This window comes from Ascaphus truei, chromosome 3, assembly GCF_040206685.1.
Source record: "Ascaphus truei isolate aAscTru1 chromosome 3, aAscTru1.hap1, whole genome shotgun sequence".
Classification (NCBI taxonomy): domain Eukaryota; kingdom Metazoa; phylum Chordata; class Amphibia; order Anura; family Ascaphidae; genus Ascaphus; species Ascaphus truei.
The window spans coordinates 397,837,452-397,858,188 of record NC_134485.1 but is presented as its reverse complement, the minus strand read 5'-3'; the positions used below and the strand labels follow the sequence as shown (position 1 = coordinate 397,858,188).

At 46.1% G+C, this 20,737-nt stretch overlaps 1 long non-coding RNA gene across 1 annotated transcript in view; it reads right to left on the bottom strand.

Annotated features, from left to right (window-relative positions):
- Positions 1-1,469: 1,469 nt before the first annotated feature.
- LOC142490347 (uncharacterized) overlaps positions 1,470-20,737 on the bottom strand; it is a 56,614-nt gene continuing 37,346 nt past the window's right edge. The window contains exon 3 of the long non-coding RNA XR_012800034.1: positions 1,470-1,566. This is a non-coding gene — a long non-coding RNA (uncharacterized LOC142490347). The remainder of the gene's footprint in view (positions 1,567-20,737) is intronic.

Sequence of the window (20,737 nt, the reverse complement as noted above, 5' to 3'; positions counted from 1 at the left end):
ACCTGTATTGCAGCTTTAATCGCTATCTTGAGTGACACAAAAAAGATTAGACGTTTCGGCACAACATGCACCTTCATCAGTGGAAGCCCTTGATGATCCAAATGAAGATGTATGTTGCACAAAAAAGTTGGGTCTTTTTTATGCAGCTCAATGTGAGCGATAAAAATAATTATTCAATTCTTATACTCTGCCAGGGGGGCGCAAACTGGGAGGTGCAATATTTTTCAGGGTGTGTGGCGGTTGCAGAGGCCCCGCACTCTTCCCACAAGGCATTTAAATTAAATGCCGGGGGATCGCGTGAGGCCTCTGCAACGTACCTTACCTTGTCTTTGGCACGCGTCTTACCACGTCAAGTGACCCCGTGGCGTTATTTGATGCCGAAGACAAGGTAACATGGGGGCGCAGCAAGTAAAGTTTGCGCACCCCTGCTCTATGCGGTGTGTCTGACTCCTTCCAATCCAGTTTAAATTAGGCAGAAATAATTATTCTAAGTCTGTGCAGTCGCTCTCTCCTTGTGCTTAACTTCACAGGCCAGATACCAGTATCCTTAGATCTCTTTCTCTACAATTAGCAGCACATAAATATAGAAAGATGTGTGTAGGGGAGGTACATTACTACACTAAGTGGGAACAATACTTGGCAATAACATAGTGGCAATTCCTGTGTCGCTCCCAGAATGTCAATAGGGGGGTGAGGTGGGGTCAATATTAGAATGTCAGAAGGGCCTAGAGATGCTGCAAATTAATAGGGAATTCAGATTTATTTTCATGGTTAGACTGAAAAGACTAAAAATAAACAACATTCAGTGTAAAACTTGTGCTTCACAAAAACAAAAATGATTGTTACATTCTTTATTCCAAAAATAAATATCAGGGCTGTAGGATACAATATACTTCAATTGACATTACCACAAAGCGTAGTCCTTTGGCAACTGCGAAATGGATTATCAATAGTTTCATATACCTTCAACGGTGGCAAGACATTTTTAAACAGGGTTTCTTAGATCTTGCGTTTTAAGCTTCATCATCATTTAAAAAACATTTTTTAAAGTGTACAAGGCACGGCTGTATTTTTTTTTTTTTTACATAAAATGTATGGCACATTTGTTAAGACACAACTTATTTTTACATTCAATAAAAGGACAAGGCAGAACCAATGGGCTAAAAACACTGCAGATGATTTAAAGGGTCTTTCCTACAAATTACCAAAGTGTTAAAATTAGAAAAGTTGTTTTTGGCGTCACTGGCACAAGGCATTTGTGCCCACACACGGGAGAACACATTATTCAATGGTGTTTGGACGTGTTGCCACATACACAAAGACGACGATTAACACCACCACGATGGCCAGCGTGGGAAGCACCACAGTGGCTATCTGCTGGCGAGCTTCTTGCATTGCCTGTTTCCTCTCCTTTTTATCTCTCGAAGTTTCTTTCTTGGGCTTTCCTTTCAGCTGCCTCATTATGGCGTCTCCGACGTGAACCAGTCAGCGGTGGCAGGTTGTAATGCAGAATTTTGCAAGCAGATGGGTTTTCCTGCAGGAAGCAGTTGGGGGAGCTTTTGTGTTCTGTAAACAAATAAACAGCCCGTTAAAAAAACATCTGGATGCTGAAGCTCCAAAGCATTAATGCCACATATTGAGTTCAAGTTATATTTCATACACATCTTTAAATATCCAGCACAAGAGAACAGAGATACCCGCTTAGCCTAGATAGTACAATATTGTTTGTTCGGCGCACAAGGGGAACTTGGGAATGGGAAGGAGGAAGCCCTGTCGGAAAGGTCTCTCCTAGATGAGGACTTCACTCATACACCTCAGTAGGAACAATAGTTGATCCAATGTAGAAGGGCTGAGTGGAGGATAGTGCCTGCAGTTATATCATAGACATGTACAGTAGTAGTATGTCAGAAGATTAGAGGATGGCACATATGTGTTGCCCCCTTTCTCTATGCATAAGGGAACTACGCGGGTAACTACGCGTGCTGCTGTACCCGTTTGCTAACAGAAGGCCTGGGGTGAGCTCTTTCTCCTTGCGTGCAGCGCCTCCACCTCTGAGGGATCCCAGCATTGGCGGGATAACCCCTCACAGGATCTGATATACAGTAATAGTAATACACCACACAATGTATATAACGAAGGTATACTGTACACACATACTAAAACAGATAACATATAATAATTGTACCCGTCCGTCTGGTTTGTTAGGTTCGTGAGTGAGTCTACCCGGTATGTCTGTGTTAAAACGGAGGACAGCGGAAAAAAGAAAAATTGGGTTATGGTACAATAAAGAAAGATAGCGGGTTGGTAGACACTGTATGCAATGTACTGTAATCCAATAATAAAAACCTTTTTGTGGAAAAAAAAATAATAATAAATAATTGTACCCACAGTATGAACCCAGTGCCCCAACACGTGGTGGTTCCCCCAAAGTACTGAGGGTTCTGTGGTACCAATACCCCATGTGTCCTGTCGCAGCAATTTCCACCCAAATGTGAGGTAGCGCTACCCCCTGTGGATGTAGGTGAACGTTGGGTACCTGCTTGGGTACTAGAGTACCCTGGTGCTGCTTGGCGTAGTGAGTTGGAGCAGGTCACACGCATCGTGGCATCCAACACAAATCCCCTCTCTCCCAACAGATCCTGATCCTCCTCGTGAGGTGAACTCTAGCCGGAGGGCCACACCTGAATGTTCTGGGGTACTACTGCAGCCTGATCCCAGGTCGCAGAGCACCGCGTGGCCATCCAGTCACCTGTGCAGAAATATCAGTAAGGGGAAGAGTCCCTATCTGGGGCCTTCCTTACAACACTCCTCTATTATGGCTCAAGGCCTATTTGGGGCATAGGGTGCAAGATCTAGGCCAGGAAGCACTGCTCGCTGGACACTACCTTCTCCTTTGCCACCTCCGTCCAGACTGGCGCGCGAGCTCCCTGCAAGAGGAGGATATCCTGTTTTCCCCCTTGCTACAATCCTATTGGCTGGGCAGTCCCATGTGGTACAGTCCCTCACTCTAGGGATTCTTGGACTTGTAGTTCCACGGCTGCATATGCGGAACCATCCTAAGATGGCCGCCGCGCTATTCTCGCAAAGCATTCTGGGGATTGTAGTTTCTATGGGCCTTTGAAGCCATTTAAAGATGGGCGCCACTCCGGGCGCAAATGCGCATGCGTGGCGCTCTGAAGCGGCCGCTGCCACATCTCTCCACTCGCGCAGAGCTACAACGGGCAACCAAGCAGTTCCCCCTCACCAGAGGTAAGGAGGAGGACTCTGCTACATCCGCACACTGGTGGAAAATTCAATGTCCCCACTTGAGAACACATATACATACTCTTATATAATGGAAAATGCATATTATACACACAACTTAACTTTCTACAATATACCTTTAAACAATATTGAATATTTCAGTGAGCACGGTCATGATAGAGGCAAACTTGCTCAGAGACAGCTGCCCCTAACGAATCATATGCCATTCTCATTGGAGGGCGTCTCCCTCTTGGACGCCGACGAGTCTCTTCTACAACATCTTCTTGAGTGGAGAGGCTACCATCGGCTTGGGCTTGAGGCCCTGGCCCTCTCATAGGGTGTGGCTCTTGAGCTACATAGTCTCTAGTGGGAACGAAACTCTGACTCCTTGGGTCAAGTGGTTGGCTTGTTGAAGCCGCTGGGGAGGGTACATGGAGGACAGGCCCATTACCCGCTACTTCTTCAGGTGGTGCCCACCAGTCTCCATTTCTGGTGGCAGAGGTTCCTTCCAAATGATCCTGATTATTTTCCGTTGCACCATTCGGGATTTCTCTGGACTCCTGTTCATTTGCCGGCACTATTGAGGATGGATCAGAGTCACTTTCCCCCACTTGAGGAAAAGGTAGCAAGTGATTCCGATGCCAGACCCTTACCATTCCTTCTGAATCTCGGATGCGATATACAGGGAGGCCCGGCATCTGCAACTCCACGTCGAAGGGAGTTTCTCGCCAGCGGTCCGCTAACTTATGGTTTCCTGGTATTCCGAAATTCCGCAGAAGAACTGCGTCTCCGGGCCGAAGTTCCCGATTACGTACTTTATGGTCATACCTCCACTTGTTATTCTTTTTCAACTTGGTGGTGGCCTTTTCCCACCAACTAATGTGCTCTACGGAGGTTATCCTGGAGCCTTTGCACATATTTGTAGTGCATCATGATCGGTACACCGTCGGTGGATACTCGGAGACGAATTTCCACAGGTAGACGCACCTCTCTGTCGAAGATCATAAAATAGGGTGTGTACCCGGTGGATTCATGCCTGGTGCAGTTGTAGGCATGTACCAACGGCTCAACATGCTTGCTCCATTCAGCTTTCTCGGAGCCCGTCAGTGCCTAGCATATCCAGTAAAGTTCGGTTGAACCTTTCCGGCAAGTCATCTCCTTCAGGGTGATAGGGAGTCATACGAGACTTCTCGATATTGAGCAGTTTTAGAAGTTCTTTGGTTAACTTGCTCTCAAAGTCTCTCCCTTGATTGGAATGCATCAGATTAGGTCACCCATAATGGATAAAGTACTTCTCCCACAGTACTTTGGCTACTGTGAGAGCTTTCTGAACTTTGGTAGGGAACGCTTGAGCTTATCGGGTGTAATGGTCTGTTACTACCAAGACGTTCCCAATACCCTTTGAGTCTGCCTCGATGCAGAGGAAATCCATGCAGACTAGGTCCATGGGACCAGAGCTCTTTAAGTGGCCAATTGGGGCTGCATGTTTTGGCAGTGTTTTTCGCAGTATGCACCGCAGACACCTCCGGCAATGGTGCTCCACTGATTTCCGCATCTTGGGTCAGAAGAACCTCTCTCTCTTACTAGTCTGAATGTTTTGTCCACTCCCAGGTGTCCGTGATCATCGTGCAGAGATCGTAAGACATGGTACTGCAAGCTTCTGGACAGGACAGGTTGTCTCCTATCAGGATAGTTGTGATAGGGGATAACCCGCTAGAGAAGGCCACAGTCCATGTGGAAATGGTGACATTCCCTCATGATGACGGCAACCGTGTTGGCGGGAGCACGCTTCACTAAGGAAGGGTTGCTTTCTTGGATGACCCGACATATGGCTTTGGCGTAATGGTCTTGCATCTGGTTTATCACTAATTCCTTCCACCTCATGGTATCTTGCGTGATGGACATGTCTTAAGGATGGCAGTATGCTGCTGGACGTGCCTTTGACTGACACCCCAATGAGTCTGCTAATCTGAGTTCAGAAAAGGCTACTTTGTCCTCCACGATAGCCTCTGTGGAGCACATGGCCTGAATCCCAGGTCCAGGAATTTCTTCCTACGGGCTATCGTCTGACGTTGCACTCAGTCCATCTGCGTCTGCATAGTCTCAGATGTTCATGGGCCCTGGCTTGTACTTCAGTGTGAACTGATAGTTAGACATGGCAGCAAACCACCTGTGGCCAGTGGCATCTAACTTTTCAGAGGTCATGATATATGTCAAAGGATTATTGTCGGTTCGCACCGCAAAGGAGACCCCGTAAAGATAATCGTGAAGTTTATCTACAATAGCCAACTTGAGTGCTGGGAATTCCAGTTCAGAGACTGGGTAGTTCTGCAAGCTCGCCGTTAGGCTGCAACTCACATACGCTACCCGCCGGAGGCCTGCAGGGTATTTTTGGTGTAATACCGCTCCCAGCCCATAGATACTGGCATCCACGTGTAGGATATATGGTTTCCCAGGGTTTGCGTAGGCTAAGACAGGGGCTTCAGTGTAACTCTTCTTCAGCCCTCTGAAGGCCTTCTCGCAGGCGGAAGTCCATTTGTCCCCGGTGTTTGTGGGGTTGCGGCTTTTAGCAGAGGCTCTTCTGGGTAGATCTTCAACAGATTGTTGAAAACGTTGGTCTTGCTTGAGTATCACTCTACGAATCTTCGGTAGTATCCATAAAACCCCAAAAAGGATCGTAGCTCCATCACATTATCTGGTCTGGGCCAGTTCACTATGGTTTTGACCTTAGCGGGGTCGGTAGCCACTCTTTCTGCGGACACTAGGTGGCCCACATAGGTGACCGAAGTGTGGCAGAAGCGACATTTGTCCAGGGACAACTTCAGGCCTTCTTTCCCCAGTCAATCCAGAACCTTCAGAAGGCGTTCGTCGTGCTCTTCTAACAATCTTCAGAACACAATGATATCGTCCAGATAGACCAGACATTCCCGGGATTTATGTCACCAATGGTCTTTTCCATTAACCTCAAACATTGCAGGTGCACCACAAATGCCTTGGGGCATCCAGGTGAACTGGTAAAACCCAAGGGGGCAGACAAATGCAGTCTTCTCCTGCTCTTCGGGGCTCATGGGTACCTGGTAGTATCTAGACCTCAAGTCCAGCACGCTGAACCCCTGACTGCCTGATAAGGCACTGAGGATCTCTTCAATACGTGGCAAGGTATATTGGTCCGGGACGTGTGGCGATTTAGGGTGCGGTAGTCCACAAATAGGCGTATGGATCAGTTCTTTTTCCGCACTACCACAATAGGAGAGGCATATGGGACTCCGTTACGACACCCGCCGTCTCCATCTCTTTCAGGACGTCCCTAAAATCCTCCACACCTCTGGGAGCTATGCGTCTGGTTCTCTCTCGAAATGGAGTGGCGTCATTCAATCGGATCGTGTGTTGAGCACTCTTGCTGCAGCCCACATACATCTCACTGGTGGAGAACACCTCCTGGTGTTCTGCTAGCTTGTCGCTCAGCTGTTTCTTCCACTCTGCGAGCAAGGATGGTTCCCCAAAGTCGAACTGCAATCCGGTAGGGGCTTCTCGCACGGTAGTCATGTTTAAATGAGTCAAGGAATCTATTTGCGTAACCGGGTATATACGACCCAGTGCTTGACCAACGTCAAACCGTATAAGATGTGGCGAGGTGTTCTGGATAGTCACCTTGAACCGCAGAGGAAGTGAATACATCCACTCCATCTCTGGCACCACCTTGAACCCTCTTTTGGCGTCCTCCTCGGGCGTGGTCTCTAGTGAAAAGTACCAGTCAACCTCGTCGCAGCTCGGGTAGTTAGGTACAGCAGCCCTGTGCCTCACTCCCCCTGGTGGAATCTCTGACGAAGCGCCATCCCAGGCATGAAACGCGTAAGAGGACTTCATTTTTTACCTTCCTGCACCATGTTGTTGTCTATTCAATAAAGTTTTTTTCAACGGATATGCCGTAACCCCGGACTAATCCCTTATTGATCGGCTGTGCTCCGCTTCTATACCCTGCTGGGATTCTTCAATTGCTACACTGCGTGATGCACACCAACGGAGACAGAACGGATGACCAGATGTGAGTACATTACCATTCAGGCTGTAGCTGTGGTTATTGCCGAGTTGTGTATTACAGGTTATTATTAGTGTTGAGACATAGTCCCAATAGGAGGAGGATTAGTGGGATTTGGTAATTATTTCCCGTCTACACCACCTGCCAGGACTTCATATCTGTGTATCATTGCACCATTTACCTGTACTTACCAGCACTCACTGATTCTCTGGTCACCCATATTATGAACTTTCTCCAATCAAGCTTATTTATTTAAATACACATGCTACCAATGATCTGTCTCATTTGAGCACTGTATATAACAGAACATCGTTCTATATATGCTTCAACCGAATCTCTGTCAAACCGTTCTCCAGGTTGAAGAATTGTCCAAATCCTTCTTGGGCAGAGATTCTATAACATTCCAATTTGAATACGGGGTGAATCCGCAGAGATGATAGGGATAGTTCACCAGCTTCTTGCAGATAGGCCCGGATCAAGGCTCTTACAACATACGCGTTGCTCCCCAAGATGATGGGGGAACTTGGTTGTTCCTGGAGCTCGGGACATATCAAGGCTTCTACTTCCATGGGTTGGGTTTTATTGGTATTGAGCTGCGGTATATCCAACCGCACTTGAATCACGCCATCAAAGGGGTAGTCCTCACTACTAAGGCCCCACAATTTAATCTTTTCTGCCGACTGCATAGGCAGATGCTTTGATGCAAGTCGTAAAATGGTCGGTAGATGATGGTCAGCTGCGTCCCAGTGTCCAACAATGCAGATGAGTAGATGCCCTCCACTAGTACTCATACTATGGCCGCAGGTCCTACTCTATTGTAGGTATCAGAGTGGGGATCCCTTTCAGGGCTAGGCACAGGGGCACTATCCGAGGGTGTGGACGGCTGTTCTGCCGACTGCACGGTGAAGGCTATGGCTCCTGGGGTGGAAGAGTCTGGCTTCGGACAGTCCCGTGTGAAGTGACCTTCCTGGTGGCAGTTAAAGCAACGGTTGCTTCGGGTCACATTGAAGCAGGGGTTAGGAGCCGAAGTCCTAGGCATCGAGGGGGTCTGTCGGAAAGGACCCTGGAGAGTATTTTCCTCAGGATTCTCCTTCGCACTAGACTTCTTGGATGGAGTTGGTTTACTCTACCTTTTGGATGATTCCCAGGATGACTCAGGAGTCTGAAACTGCAGGATGACTTCTTGATCCATTAGATCCTCAAAGTTAGGAGGGTTCTCTGTAGAGAGTGTGCAGCAGATCCTGGCAACGAAGGGGTGTGTGAGCGATGCTCCCAACAGGAATTGCTTGGTTCGATAATCATCTAGATCAGTCACGAGAATGACCTTCTTGTTAATTAGGGTCTACAGCGCCAGTTGCAGCCGTGAAAGAAATTCTGATCATTCTTCCCCCTCCTTTTGATTGTGAGCATGGAACTGGGCAAGCAACGCAATGGGGGTCGTCCTTTGTGTCATAGGCTTTGGTTAAGGCCCGTATCAGAGCTTGGGCATCGGCTTCTGCATGGCACTCATGATATAATTGCACTACACTGGTGACACACTTTATTCGAGCTCGGCTAGTCCCACGAATTCGGGTATACCCGGGTGTATTGAGGTTTGTGACTGTTTTCTGCCCGAGTGCATTGAGTTATTTTCCAGGCAGGGATTGAAGCATTTTATTCCCTCTGGCTGCAATACTGCACAGTATATATATATATATATTCTGCATTACAATTCATGAATTTATCCCATCTGGTAGACACGCGAAGCATTGCAGCCTATTAAATCCTAATCATTATCATTTAACAGATCAGCCGCCCGTCAGCCAGGCATGAACCCAGGCTGGGAAGGCAAATGCAACGGGGCTTGTCAGAGGTGAGGAGCGGCGCATTCCAGGTATCTGCCAGGTACATACCAGGTATTTGCTCGAATAAAGTGTGTCGGTGCAGTATGTTGGCGGCCAGGGGCCGCAGACACTCCACGATTCGCTGTCTCTTGATAGCGTCCATGCAAGTCCATTCTGGTAGCATTTGCACCGCATGGTCTCTCCACTCTGCAAACTCCTCTTATCTCAGTGGTGTGGGCCGCACCCCAGAAAAGGCTTTCAGCTTGCGATAGTGATCACCCTGGGAGGGCTGCGCAAATTTGTCAGCCAATCTCTGTAATACTTCCTCGACGTCCGTGCCTTCGGACGAGCATCGACTACAGCAATCCAACCGTCCGCTGTGAGCAGACTGAATTAGCTATGTTCTGTCTGATCTGGGGCAATTTTCAGGGGATGGCCGTGAAGACCACACTGAGGCTGGTCGGGGACTGAAATCCTCCATCTGTATGGGTAGGTCGGGGAATCTGAGCGGACAACCAGTGGGTAGGGCTTGTGGAAAATGCAGGGCCCGGGGGCAATTATCTTCACTTAACTCGTTGTCAGCGGTAACTATGACTACACTCCAACGGTAGGTAGGGTCCCACTTTTGGCATAGGGCCCGGGCTCTGGCAAAACCAGGAAACCGCCTTAGGGGAGGTGCAGACTTGCTGTGGGTGTGTGCCAGCCGGGACATCCCCCACCGCGACCATGTGGCGGGGAGACTAGTGGAATTCCACGGCTCACTGACGGATCTCTTGTTTGGAGGGTACAAACATGGTTCCCTAAATTCGGTTGTGCTATCTCGGGCACCCCAGGTATGAATCACAGCAGCGCCTCCAAATGTAGCCTCCTTTACCTATGCCTAAGGGAACTATGCGGGCAAATATGCGTGCTGCTGTACCTGTTTGCCCACATTGCTTACTTTTTTCCCCATTCCACAACCCCCATAGATTACAAGTACAGCAGAACAATTATACAGTAGGCAAAGCCAGCAGCACATGACTAGACAAATACATTATCAGGTTTGGTTTTTCGTATCCCTATGTGTAGAATTCTAGTCTCCTTGCTGGTCCAGTAGTGCAAGTGGCAAAGGCCTCTGTAGACTGCACTAACATTGTTCCTGGAGACACGTTGCGTTGCCATGATGCCGACGCCACAGCTAAGGTAAGAGGGCGCGAAGAGAGGGGAAGAGCAGACAGGGGGGCGCAGGGAAAAAAAGATTGCGTTCCCCTGTGTTAATGGATCAATAATATTTGTTCTGTAAGAGATTTGGGGACTTCACAAGTCTCTTGTTCCAAGTGTTCTTCACGTATGCAGCATACTTTAAGATGCATATTAGGATTTAAAAGTTAATGTACAACTACGGGGGTGTGATTCGATAAAAGCAGAAGCGTCCGATATCCGAAAACCCACATCCAAGTAGTTTTTTCGGATTATATTTAATTACCCCCTAAATCTTATGCTGATCCCTTAACAAGTTTCAAAACCTGCAATGAATCTGAATGTGCTATAAAAGCTTTACTTAATGCTTTTAGACCAATTAATGCCGTCGTGCTTTAATGAGCTTGCAAGTCAGGTCCCCTGCCCTAATTTTTCTGTTTTTTTAATTGTACTTTTAGAAACCACAGTAGGAAAACACAGACAATGGGGTTTTTGCACTCATTATTTTTCAACTTCGCTGGTACAAGAGAGGACATGTCAAGTAGTGTCACATCGCTCTAATAATTAAAGGGTAACTAGTGAGAGAGTGCGACTGTGTTATCTTGCATTTACCTCATTAAATATACACTCATGTCACCACAATAAATGTGAAAAATATCTGTCAGTCATTAAATATCACAAACCCCATCTGAGCCCTATTAGCAAAATATCAACACGCGCCCGTAAATATTATATATGTGTTAATATAGAGACTGAATATTAACCAATAAAAGGTAAATGAAAGTCAAGGTTACATTGAGAGCTCTCCCCCAGGATGTGAGCAATACAGACTCCCTCTATTTACATCATATTGTTTCATGCCAGAGAAACAATTCATAGTTTCACAGTTTGTTTTCTCTTTGTGTTCAGCAAAATATGAATGTCCCAATATCCTCTTCTCCAGACATTATTTTCTTGCTATGTAAATTTCAGTGATGCGCTGGCTGAGAATCACTGCAATAGACCATTAAGCCGAGCGGATAAATGGCTTTGCTAAATAATGGCTCAGTATGAACAATCAGCGCAAAACGATGCAAAAATCAGTTTTAAACTATAAACTGAAACAGCAGCATTTATGTCACTATAAAACCCTCTATTTACACACAAACATTATTTATCCATCAATGTATCATCCAGCACAGATTATTGATTAGTCTACCATTTTATATCTCCTTAATTTCTCTAATATGTGGGCTATTAATGCAGCAATCCTACCTACTCTTATTTCATTGTTATTTTTAACATCAATTTGCCCCCCTCCCTTCTCCCCAAGATAAACAGTACCATTTTCTGCTATGGGGATCCCCTTGTTCCTGAAAGACTTATTGGGTTAGTTGCTGGTGTTTCTGCTCCGACTAGGGAAATCCTAAAGCCGCCAAGCTCCAAGGGACTTGGGGGGCCACATTAGGAAGCCGCAAAGTTATTGGAGGGGATCCAGCTTCCTACTGAGTGAGCATAGGCGCCATCGTTGAAAATCCATCAAGGAAGACCACCAACTAAAGCGGCAGGTATCTCTGGGACCTAGGGCTTCCTGTGCCCAAAGAGTGCGGTTCAAATTCTGTACAAATATATATGTAAAATAGACAAGATTGCTGCTGTAACCCATTCACAGCTGAACACTGCACAACCCTAAAGGATGTTCACGTTATAGTGAATATTATATGCAACACACTTTTTATACGGCTTCTGTGCGGTTTTCAGAATACCTGCCTAATCATTAGTCCAGGAGTGGCCAACTCCAGTCCTCAAGGGCAACCAACAGATCAGGTTTTCAGGATATCCCTGCTTCAGCACAGGTGGCTCAACCAGTTGCTCAGTCAAAGACTGAAACACCTGTGCTGAAGCAGGGATATCATGAAAACCTGACCTGTTGGTGGCCCTTGTGGACTGGAGTTGGCCACCCCTGCCCTAGTACCTGACTAGTACCTGAAATAGTAGTGAGGTTATTGCTATTACTTCCTGGTTTTTAAAGGGGAGTTAAGTGGCTGTTCAATAGGAAGCCACTCCCGATGATGTTGTGGCTTCCTATTTGATGACATTTGGTAGCCATTTTGTTTCCCCAAGAGAGATATTTAAACTCTGTGAATTAACTGGTATCTGTGGGAACCTAGGGAGATGGGGCGGAGGCATTCGCAGACCTGAAAATGGCGTGGTTCCAATGCTGTAAAAATAAAATCGTATTCCCATTATAAAAAGGTAGGAAATAAATGGGGACTGTTGCTTTAAAGGATTATTTTGTCAAAAGCTAACTAAACCCTTCCCCCTCCCACCTGCCCGTTGAGCTACATATATGCCATCTAAACATCTAGTCCAATTCATTCAATAGCCATCCGAAGTCACTGCAATCTATGAAGTAGTTTACAAAACCTGCACGTAACCTGCATCCGTGTGTTCGGGTGGAACCCATTTAAAATCGCGGTACAGGGGAAAAGCCATAAATGTCATTCTGTTATTTTCTTCCGAATACAATAACTGCTTCAATTCCCTTGAACCTAGAATAGACCTACCTGGTAGATGAACAAAGAAACGGATTGGTTATGTGGTGTGTATTATACCCGACATTCACCAGCCAAGAACAGAACTCCGTATATACTGATTTTATTTTGCAAAATAAATCATGGAAATGTGTGCTGAGCAATAAGCACAGCCTGTTCTATTCGGAATATGTAATAACATGCATAATGTCAGATTGCAATGTCAGGTGTGCAATCCATCGAGATGAAAATCCAAGTAGATAAAGATGTCAAACGGAATAGAACCGTAAAGAACGGAAACAAAAACAAAAACAAATCACAAGGTACTGTAACCCCAATAAAAAAAAATCACATGGTAATGTCACATTGTCCATTTGTATTAGGGTCACCTCGTGATTGTTTCTCTTCCCCCCCTCTCCCGTTCTTTATGGTTGTATTCCGTTTTTCATCTTTATCTACTCACTAGCTGAGAGACCCGGCGTTGCCCGTGAGTTAAATTTGCCGCTAGGAAAAGGTGGGGGGAGGGACAGTGGACAGGAGGAGGGGAGGGACGGGGACAGTGGACAGGAGGGGACGGGGACAGTGAACAGGAGGGGACGGGGACAGTGGACAGGAGGGGGGGTAGTGGACAGGAGGGGGGTAGTGGACAGGAGGGGGGCAGTGAACAGGAGCGGGGGGCAATGGACATGAGGGGGGGGGCGGGGGACAGTGGACAGGAGCGGGGGGACAGTGGACAGGAGGGGGGGGAACAGTGGACAGGAGGGGGGGGACAGTGGACAGGAGGGGGGGGACAGTGGACAGGAGGGGGAGGAGAGTGGACAGGAGGGGGGGGAGAGTGGACAGGAGGGGGGGGAGAGTGGACAGGAGGGGGGTGACAGTGGACAGGAGGGGGAGGAGAGTGGACAGGAGGGGGAGGAGAGTGGACAGGAGGGGGAGGAGAGTGGACAGGAGGGGGGGGCACACACAGTGTCCCACACACACACACACACACAGTGTCACACACACACACAGTGTCACACAGTGTCACACACACAGTGTCACACACACACACACACACACACACACACACACACACACACACGTCACCTCTCCTTCCGGCCGCCGCCATGTTACTTAGTTCGCGAGGGAGGAAGGGGTTCCTTCCGTCCGCCGCCATCTTAGGTGCCGCGTGGCAGCGGCAGGCAGCCCTGCCCACTGCCTGTCCCCACGCCGGGGAGGGAGGTGAGTGGAGCGCGAGGGAGTGGAGCGGGAGGGAGGTGAGTGGAGCGGGAGGTGAGTGGAGCGGGAGGGAGGTGAGTGGAGCGGGACCTCTCCTTCCGGCCGCCGCCATGTTACTTAGTCCGCAAGGGAGGAAGGGGGTCCTTCCGTCCGCCGCCATCTTAGGTGCTGCGTGGCAGCGGCAGGCTGCCCTGCCCACTGCCTGTCCCCGCGCCTGGGAGGGAGGTGAGAGGAGCGGGAGGTGAGTGGAGCGGGAGGGAGTGGAAGGTGAGTGGAGCGGGAGGGAGTGGAGCGGGAGGGAGGTGAGTGGAGCGGGAGGGAGGTGGAGGGAGGTGAGTGGAGCGGGAGGGAGGTGAGTGGAGAGGGAGTGCAGCGGGAGGGAGGTGAGTGGAGCGGGAGGGAGGTGAGTGGAGCGGGAGGGAGTGGAGCGGGAGGGGAGGCGGGGAGGTGAGTGGAGCACCGGGGAGGGGGGGAGGTGAGTGTGATGGGGGGGGTGGGGGGAGAGAGGACAGAGAGAGGTGTGTGTGGTTTTTTTTGGACCTTTGGCCCGTCACTCCGCCTCAGGCCAATGAGAGGTGTGGGGGGCAGGCCAAGGGGGTGGTGTGAGTGTGTGAGGCCAATGAGAGGTGTGCGGGGGCGGGCGGGCCAAGGGACCAATGAGATTGCCGCTAGGGACAGGGAACACAGTGAAACATACATACATACAATGCTTTCAGAACTATATAGTAGATATGGGAAATTAGGATGCTCAGATGAATAAGGAAGGCCTGTGAATACAGATACTATCTGTATTGCGAGTGCCTGTTTGATACATTTTTATATTCACATACCATACGTAACCCAAGTGGCCATTACCTGCCTCATTCCACTTCCCTGGTTCTATGTCATAACATATTAAGGCCAAGAAGTAAGGTGTGTATCATAATGGTCAGGGGATTGGGCTTGACTGCACAAACTGGGTCACTTGCAATCAGTGTGACGCTGAGCCAATGTTATCTCTGTACTTTTCCAGGACATGCCAGGAAACCAGATGTATAGCTCACGTACACAATTAGAACAACACTATCCATGTCCATCTCTATGACTATACACATAGGAAAACTTCTAAACATTGTACAGACAAAATGTAATTATTAAATAGTGTCTTATTGAAATACCAGTTAGCAATTAAAACATGCAAATTTAATGTCACTTCAATTACGAGCACTAAAATTCTCTCGGATCGACTCATGAAATACAGATGCAATTATTTAGGCATTTAAAACGCTCTAATTGGATAACGGAGCAAGGCTGCATAGCTGAAATCTCTTTTAAAAACCACATCATTTAAATGTGTGACACTAATATAAAATAATGATTTTATTTTTTCACACTGTAGTTTGCTAATTCGTTGCAAGGGGAAAAAAAATAAGACTACTCATTTAAATCCCTCTGCCCAATTGGAAGTACTTTCATTTCATTCATATGCAACCAAGTGAGCAATTAACCAGATTTCATCCTGCTAATACATTTTTCCTCATTAAAAACACTTTACAGGCAGTGACCAATAAACCAATACAAAAGATAAAAAGTACAAATATATTTACATGGCAGAAAGATGAGCGGAGCATAAATAACCCTCATTAAACGGCCAGCGGCAAACCCCATGTTTTTTCACCAGCACATAAGAGATGTGAGAATAGGGGAAATATTCACTACGACGTTATTTCTATTATTATAAAGTGCCAACCTATTCTGGAGTGCAGTACAAAGGGGTGTCATGACAATAACACGACAACACTACAATACACTGGTACTGGTAGAGAGGGGCCTGTTCCCATAGGCTTACATCCAATATCGATTCTGAACCCTTTGAGCCATGCCATTCTAGGAATGGTACATGAGCCCAGTCACCAGTCTTGTGTCTCAAGCCATTCTGTGTGGCTGAGCAATTTCTATTCTGTTCAAGGAAGCCAAGGACGGAATCATGGCCATGTGATCACATGACCTATGTGCAAAAATGCACCACAAGACATACTGATACTGAAAGGGTCAATAGATGCTGCAGCGACCCTTGATGTCCTTGCTTTGCAATGTATTGCAAGAATAGAGATGGTGCTATCCATGCTACAAACATCTTAACTTCAGCTGTGCTCAAGGACTTTAACTGTGTACACTTTCACTTCCTAAATACCTTCTACTTAGACTAAACCTTTTGTAGCTCTTTTCAGATTTGATTTGGTGTATGTCAGGGGTGGCCAATGTCAGTCCTCAAGGGCCATCAACAGGTCAGGTTTAAAATCTGACCTGTTGGGTGTCCCTTGAGGACTGGAGTCGGCTACACTTGCTGTATGTTCTCAATGTTCCCCAACACTCGATATGTTCAACATTAATATAACCATGAACAATTAACCTATGGATTGGAATGCAATGTAGTGGACAGGAGCAATGTAACTGTGTTAAAGCTGCAGTTCAAGCAATATCCTGCATGTGTGTTTTTTTTTAATAAATCAGTTCTGTAGTAAGAAAAAATACTTTTAGCATTTTCTGTTTTAAAAACAACAACTTTGAAAGACCAATTTTCTTGTATTCTATTTTTAAAAGCATGCTTGTTGCTATAGCAACCATTTACATTCCCCATATTTAAAGATGTCGCCAAACTATGCCAATCAATAGACTGAGAACGAATTGACCGGCAGCTATGCAATTCTTTAGGTAAGTAGAGATTGCCCACATGAAACTATTGAAGTAGAAAAAAAAAACCTTAAAAAAAATAAAAAAACGGAGCTTGAACTGCAGCTTTAACAGCTTCTCAAGATATTTAACAGGGGGACTAAGCCATAGTACAATAACCAACAAGAGACGCATCACCAATATATGGTGGGGAACAATGTTTGTACACAGTCAACTAACAAAAGGGCAGCCCCCATCCTTGGATCTCTTCAGCAAGGCATTGCTGCCTTTGGTAGCCAAGGAGTTAATGGCAATACCGGTCAAAACCTGGAGCAAGATCAATTTTATTTCACGTACGACTCTATTTTTTTTAAAATCTTTTTAATCTTTTAAAATCCTAATGATAAACGACAAATCCCCAAAAGGTTTAAACCGGACGTTCCCATGTTTAAAACATTGTTAACCAAATAAAAGGTCTCTAGACATTGCATAAGGAAGTCGCCCATGAAAAGGCACTTTGAGGCTTTCATCTCTATATGACAAGGACAATGTCACCAGCCTTTTTAACACTGGACTTTTGCCAATAATTGACTATTTGTTTTGGCAGAAATACCAAACAAATAAGGTTTCGAACATATTTACACATTTTTTTTTTTAAATTGATTTTTTTTTTTTTTTAATTCTTATTAAGTGGACATCTTTTTCATAGGTCTTAAAAACTCCATTATATCAGCTCTTATTCAATTACTTCTGGGATGTCCTGCAGTGTCTTATGCGTTTGACATTCCTCAAGCTTCCAATATACTCAGGACACTTCACTTCTAATCGATATTTTAACGCAGAGGTTTCAACATAGGACTCATAACGTGTTCTTGTAAAGAATCATTTCGCCACTCAATCTTTGACAAAAGTGATGACCCTCATAAAAAAATTAAAAAAACAGTTCCATGGGGTTTCTTCCAGATCTCTATTGAAATCCAGCAATTTGCAATTCCTAAACACTGCATTTCCTGCCAATGATTCACAGTATATGTCCAAAATAGCCAAAACATCCAGCTTGCAAGACATTACTCGCAAGGTCAGAACAAAACGACACTGCTTTGTGTTTCTGCACAGAAACCTTCACCGATGTTCATTAGTTTGATCTAGCACCCGAGCACACAATACAGCGATTGGGTTAAAAGCTACGCTGTATTTGTAAATGTTGGCATTTTAATGAGTGTGCATGTTCCAGCCAAACATAGTTCTTTAATAATTACAGATGTAATCAGCTCTTACTGTTTTGAGCGCCGCGACCGAAACTCCCGGAAAACGCGGCACTGGGGAGGTGGCAGCCGCGGCGGCACTGCGGTGGTGTCCGGTCATTTCACCAGGAACCCCCCACGCCCGCAGCATTCATTCTGCGGGGCCGCAATAGTCACAGTCATGGGCGCCGAAAAAAGCAATGCTAACTACATCTATAGGTAATTGGCCCAAATGCTTCAGCACAGGTGGTTTAATCAGTCCCTGCTTCAGCACAGGTAGCTCAATCGGTCCCTGCTTCAGCACAGGTGGAGCAATCAGTTCCTGGTTCAGCACAGGTGGCTCAGTCTGCGACTGATCTGCTGATTGAGCCCCTGTCCTGACGCTGGTATATCCTGAAAACCTGACCTCTATGTAGATAGATGTTGATAGATTGCCTGCTCCTCCAAAACAAAATGGCAGTTGGTTTGCTCCAGAAGATGGCTGATAAGATGTGGCGCTTTGTGAATAGAGGTTACAGAGGCAAGGAGGCTATAGTACCGTGCGCTCTCTCGTTTTTATCGTGCACTCTATATTATTACAGTGGCTCTGAGATAGGCACCTCTCTCTGGAACGTTTTCTCTAATTCTTTATTGCTCCGTGAGTATATCTAGGACTTATTTGCCATGTGTGCTATACCATAAGACAGCCACTCAAGTGAATAAGGAGTGTGCTAGCCCTGGACAGTGTTCTGTGGCAGGGGTACGCAAATCTTTCAGTCTGCGGCCCCCTGCCTGTTCCCCCCTCCCCCCCACCTTGTCTCTGGAGTCATCAAATGATGCCACGGGGTCATGTGACGTCACATTGCCATGGCGACGCATCGCCGCAGCCGTCTGTAACAAGGTAAGGGAACTTACAGAAGCCTCATGCAGTCACCCGGCATTTCATTTAAATGCTTCGGGGGAAGAGCGTAGGGCCTCTGCAAGCGTCGCGCCAACCCCTAGGGGGCGCGTCTCCCCAGTTTGCTCACCCGTCTACTCCGTAAATATGGCCGGTAATCCCACTTAAAATAAAAATGTGACTTTGTTGCAGAGGTTTGTATTCTCCTCCAGGACTCATCAGGCTAACTTGCTTTTATTTATTTTTAAAGTTATTAGTAGCAGTCCCTGAAAGAGTAAAAGGTGTATTGTAGTTTGTAACCAATATGCACCAAAATATCAAATTGGACATGTTTTTGTATAGTGCATAACTGAGATTGCAGAGGTGATATCCGATGAAGAGACCTTTATAAAAAAATAAATAGGAATAAATTAACCTATTAAACATGCAGCTGCCTCTTCCCTTTGGTCTTGGGTGGAACTATCCCTTCAGTGAAAAGCAACATGCAGGTTGTGGAGCTTCACAGACAGTAACAAACAGAGGGATGTTAATTATGCAGTTTGATTAAGGTTACAGTCTGGCTCCAGATCAACTTAACATGTCAACCAGAGCAGTTTTTAAATTGAGTTGGGAGATTTGAAAGCCAGAACTGGCAGAAGTTCTCCTGTTAATATGGAACACGGCATCAAGGGGATTTTTTGCAAGTGTGAGCTGTCACATATTTCACCCCAGTTTAAAGAAGCAATCCAAGCGGGGGATTTTTTTTACTTTTAATATAGGATTGAAGTAGGGGGTCTCCGAAACTGTGCCATGTTAATTGCAGCTCCGGGACCCCCTGCTTCCAGAGATACTTAATTCCGTAGTATGTGTTGGTAGCTGCTTCAGCTCACTAGCTCTGTTCATGTAATGGCCGCTTTTGAAAGCTCCAAAACCCTGCGAGCCAATAGGAAGCCGTGATGTCATCAGGTGACCCTGGCTTCCTATTGGCTCACGTGACACGTTAGTTTTAAACTTGCAGGAGATAGGGGCAAGTATCCTTCTGAGAGAAGCATCTCTGGAAGGGGGTCCCCGGACCTGAAATTAATGAGGTTCAGCTCCGGAGACCCCCTACTCCAATCCTATTATTATTTAAATACAAAAATTGCAAGAAGATTCGCCCGCTTGTATTGCCTCTTTAAAGGGGTAGTCCCATGTATCAGGAGATATAGATAAATAGATATTTCTAATAACTTATGAAGGTAACAGGATTCTTTAGAAAGATTGAACCAGCATTAACAAATGTACTTATTTGTGACTTGTACCTTACATTCTTTCCATTCCAGTGAATGACAATCATTATCTAACACTAATGAACTTCAAAGGACCCGATGAAAATAAAAACATGTTCAGTCTCATCACAACAGTTATTAGGCAAAGATCATAAAAATCATCATAACATTTAATTAATTAAAAGTCTAAATTATCTCAATGTAGTTGTTCACTGGACCTTTCCAGGTGATCAAGAACCTGATAGAAAATCATCTATTAAAGCTGCAGTTCAGGCTTTAAAAAAAAAAAAAATTATAGTTTTTTTTTTTTTACTTCAATAGTTTCATGTGGGCAATCTCTACTTACCTAAAGAACTGCATAGCTGCTGGTCAATTCGTTCTCCGTCTATTGATCGGCAAAGTTTGGCGACATCTTTAAATATGGGGAATGTATTTCCTCTGTTTCTGTACTCCTGCACTGACATGTGCTAGAGGGAGGGCAGGGCTGACAAAGGGCTGTGCCAGGGCTTGTGACAGGACATGAAGGGGCAGTGCCTTAGCAAATGGTTGTTAAAATAGAATACAAGAAAATTGGTCTTTCAAAGTTGTTTAAAAACAGAAAATGCTAAAAGTATTTCTTCTTACTACAGAACTGATTTATTAAAAAAAAAAACACATGCAGGATATTGCCTGAACTGCAGCTTTAAGCCAATTTACACCCGG